The sequence below is a fragment of the Lipotes vexillifer genome, unplaced genomic scaffold (genome assembly GCF_000442215.2).
Source record: "Lipotes vexillifer unplaced genomic scaffold, Lipotes_vexillifer_v1.1 scaffold1375, whole genome shotgun sequence".
NCBI lineage: Eukaryota > Metazoa > Chordata > Mammalia > Artiodactyla > Lipotidae > Lipotes > Lipotes vexillifer.
The window spans coordinates 556,655-561,458 of record NW_006773119.1 but is presented as its reverse complement, the minus strand read 5'-3'; positions in this window follow the sequence as shown (position 1 = coordinate 561,458).

The following is a 4,804-nucleotide window of genomic DNA, read 5'->3' as shown; positions in this document are numbered from 1 at the left end:
TGTTTTCTATTCTCTCCTTTAATATTCACAACAAGCAAGCCAGGTATCCTGAGCACTTGCCTACAGTCACACAGTTAATAAGCTGAAGTGTTGTCATTCAAACCTACCTCTGTCTTACTTCAAGTCCCTCATTCTTTTCTCTGTTTCCACCTCTAATCTCTCAGCTGAATTCCCTTAAAGGAAGGCATCCAGGCTCCCCTTTATTTCTGCCAGTCACAGGCCAAGCACAGGGTTGGATAGACAGTATAAACTTGGTGAATGCTAATAAGTTAAAACTAATTGATGGACTTTCCTTGTGGCGCAGTTGTTAAGAATCCGCCTGCCAGTGCAGGGGACAGGTGTTCGAGCCCTGGTCCGAGAAGATCCCACATGCCACGGAGCAACTAAGCCTGTGAGCCACAACTACTGAAACCCGCAACAAGAGAAGCCACCTCAATGAGAAGCCCGTGCACCACAATGAAGAGTAGCCCCCGCTCACCGCAACTAGAGAAAAGCCCGCGTGCAGAAATGAAGACCCAATGCAGCCAAAATTAAATAAATAAATAAATAAATATTTTTAAAAAACAAAAACTAATTGATGATCGATTGATTGATCAGTTATTGATCATTATTGATCAATGCCTAACTGGGGTCAGTGACTGCTTAGAAAGCCATCCTAAGACAAGCCAGTTGGTTTTCCTGAAACCTAACAAGCTTGGTGAGGCCACTGAGATATGGTATACCTCAATTTGCTGCATGATACAAAGGCAATTTTTTTCCCATCCCATTTGATGCTATCAGGATACAGAGGAGCCAGGAGACCTACAGAAGTGGGTGAACTTCCAGAGATAATTTCTGCAGAGAAAGGAGAGGAGGCATGAGTGCCACAGACTAGCCAGAGCAGAGTCTTGGCTTCCTGCAATGGAGTCTAACAGAGCAAGCATTACACACCTTACAAGGGGCAAATCTCTCCCTTGGTGAGACTCCCTCTCTCCAGTTGTTGAGACACGATGCCGACAGCTCCTTACAGGTAATCAGGCTTCTAGCTGCAGAATAAAATCCAGGTGGGGGGGCCTGGTCTAGCCTGGCAGGTAGTGGGCCCCAGCCATGGTTTGGAGCAGTGGGAGTGTTCTGGAAAGCCTCCCAAAGCCCAGTGCAGGAGGAGGTCCAGCTTAGACATCAGGAGACTGCACTCAAGTCTCGCTCCAACACACACTTGCCTTGGACAGAGGCTGGAACTCGCTGAGCCTCAGTTTTCTCACATGAAAAATAGGGCTGTAACTTGCTTTCCATGAAAAGAGAAGTAACGCTTTCTGATCTCCGAGCCTACACTTTTAGCTGTTTTACCACATCCCATCAAACATAAACACCAGTGTCCTTTGTCTGAGGTTTGAACTCAGCCCTAATTCTCTAACCCCATCTCTGGTTCCAGACAGAAAATTGGAGGCTGAAAGAACCTGAAATGGAATGTCACACACCTTGAAGGATTGGCTTCCCGGGATCTGGGGTCAGAGAGCTGTCTGTGCTAGCAACCCTCCAGTCATCACAGTATATTCTAAGACTTGTGTAAAGACAGACCATGAGGTCCTCAAGAGGGATTGGATCTGGTTTCTCTCTGAGTATCCGGTGCTTTCTGCACACACAGCAGGTGTCTGCTGGATGTTTCTTGAGGGAACTGTGAGGAAGGAGCCCAAGCTCTACCATTTCCAAGAAGCCCTGGGGCAAGATGATGAAGAGGAAAGTGCACTAACCTTGTAGCTGGCAACCTTCGGTGCCCATCTCAGCCCTGCCATAACTCACTCTGTGGTCTGGGATAACTTGCTTCTCAGAGCCTCTGTTCCTTCAGTTGTGAAGTGGGGATAATTCCTCTTATTCCCAAGTACCACGCAGGGCTAGTAGGTGAAGATAGTAAGAGAAGGGTGTGCCATTTAGACTATAAAGTGTGGCATGGTTGGGACTCCTAAGGTCCCCCCAGCATCCATTCTTCTCTGTTAATGAGTAAAAAAGCCAGAATCTTGACAGGGCACAGGCCACCCCAAATAATGATAACATTTCCTGTCTTTCCCTGTAGCTAGGTGCGATCACATGACTAAGTTCTGGGCAACAGGATATTAGCAGCAGTGTTGTGTGCCATTTCCAGGAAATGTACACTGGAATATAGAGGCAATGGTTGGAATACAGAGGCAATGGCTGGAATTCCATTTTAAACAATGAGATGGAAGATGGTAGCACAGCAAGAAAAAAGGAGTTGAGGTCTCTTAAAAAATTATGAACCACCTTACCGGTCCTGTTTAGTGTATCTGTAGACATGAACGTGAAAAAAACTTTCTTATTTAAGCAACTTTTAAGTTGCATGTATATCACAGCCAAACTTAACCCTAGCTGATATATGTGGTATGGCTAGTGACAACTGGCACGGTTTTGAGTTTTTGAGTTTATGAAGAGTGTGCATGGGAAAGGAAGAAACTGATGTAATATGCATTCATTCATTTATTTGATGAAAATGTAATGAGGATCTACGGTGTGCCAGGCCCTGTGCCATGTGCTAGAGACAGAAGTGAACCCGATAAAGCCCCTGCTTTCCAGGAGTCCCCCACTAGAAGGGGGAACAGACAAGCAATTATAGCACAGTTGGTAGGAGTTATAATGGAGGGGGGACAGGCAACCGTGGGTACCAAGTAACCCAGAATCCAGAAAAGGACATGGCGGGGGCATGGACGGGCCGGTGGAAGGAGCATGAGCACAGGTCCCAGGCTCTGCCTCCAGTTGCTAATCCCAGGATCCTCTGAATCTCCTTGGCCTGTTTCTCGCGTGAGGCGACAGAGAACTCGCCGCCTGTTTACTCTCTCCCCAGCAAGATCCGGACGCTCGCTGGCGAGCAACTCCAGAGCCTTACTTGGGTGGCTGCAGGCCTTGCTTTCTTAAGAGGACGTGACAAGGTGGGTGGCAGTGGCTCAGGCATGAAGCCACCCCCCGACCCCACTTGGGGCCTCTTGGGGCTCTGGAATTTGTCAGGACCAAGGACATCTCCAGGGGCCTGACCGCTCTAGGTGAACACCAGGGCAGAGTCCCACAGAGCCATCTCGCCACACAGAGCACAGTGCCAGCAACAGCACTCGAGATAGAGCAGCCCTGCGCCGGCCGAGGGCTCTGTGCCTTGCACACGCTCCTCAGGCTTTATACCTCAGGATGCCTCTGCGAGGTGAACTTCGTTATCCCCTCTCCACATACAAGGACACGGAGGCTGAGAGCACAACTCATGAGTACCAGGGCCGGGCGGGGTCCAGGGGTGCCTGGCCTAAAGCTATGGACCCGAGCCCTCACTGTTCTCCCACTTTTCAATCACAGCTCCAGCTGGATCCCACTTCCCCCAGGACTCTTAGAACCGAAAGGCTAGAGGAGACCAGGTCAATAATTTCCTTTGTAGCACTTTAGCGCTCCAAGGTCATTACAAGCGATTCCAGACCTCTCATTTCACAGGTGAGGAAAGGCGCTCGCAGTGATGTGTGCCACGTGCATCCATGCGTTAGGGGTCACCAATGTGCTGGTGGCAGAAGCAGAGTTCTCCGGCTCCCGGGCCACACCTGTTTCCTCTGCGCCACTGCTGCTTTCTGCCACTCGGGCTCTGCAGTTTGCTCTTGGATTGAGCTCCGGTGCCTCATAAAAGTGACGTCTGCAGAGAAGACAGCCGATGTCAGGTGCTCACCACCCTCCCGCGGTCCTTTCCCTGAATCCTTGGGGAAGCCCCAGGCTGCTCGGGGTCTTAGCTCACAGAGCCCATCAGAGCCACTGCCGCCCTAGCTGCGGACACAGCCAGGAACAGCCCAGTGTGGTCAGTGCTGTGAAGGGGAGCACATGGCCCCCAGCCTGGGCACCAGGAAAGGCAGCAAAGAGCAGCCAGAGGAGAGGAGGGGAGTCAAGAAATGATATCTTGGTCGGTGGCCACCCAGCAGCAGCAGGAAGGGCAAGGGCAGTGCAGCCAGGGCCTTAAACACCCTAGTCTCGTGTGCCGGAGCAGGAACCCTCTGTGCAGCCTCCCGACGGGCGCTGTCCAGCTTCCATGCTCCAGACCTTGGCCTAACCCTCTGCTGGTGTCGCTCCCCCTTTTGAGATGTCCCCAGCCTAGACCATCGTTGTCCTTAAGTCACCGGGTCTTGGCCACACATAAAATTCTGCCATAGACCCTCTGACACTCCCCTCTCTCGGCTTCACTAAGGGTGAACGGGGCCGCCCCCTCACGCTGCAGATGCCGAAGAAGAGGGGCCGCCCGGTCACTCCAACAACCTTTTGCAAAGCAATTGCCACGGGGCTCTAGTGCAGGTCTAAGAAAGTTTCGGCTGGTCCAAGGAGTGTGCTCCAGCCAAAAATGCCCGTTATGTGAGCCACATGTTCTGCAGGAAAGGGCATGCACGGCATCAGCTGGGCTCAGTCACTGGCCGAGAGCAGCCAGGCAAGTGAGATTTCAGGGCGAGTGTTCAATACCTACGGGGTCAGCTGGGGCAGCAGGGGCCCTGGGCTTAGCCATTGCCACGGCCTCTGTGGCATGGCTCCCTGAGTGTCCTGACTCACTTTTAGAATTGGGGTAAGGGTACTAGGCACCTGTTATATTGTCCTCACCCATTCGACCTCAGCCAAAACTGAGACAGAAAATGTCCCGGGCCTCCCTGGTGGCGCAGTGGCTGAGAGTCTGCCTGCTGACGCAAGGGACGTGGGTTCGTGCCCCGGTCTGGGAAGATCCCGCATGCCGCGGAGCGGCTGGGCCCATGAGCCATGGCCGCTGAGCCTGCACGTCCGGAGCCTGTGCTCCGCAACGGGAGAGGCCACA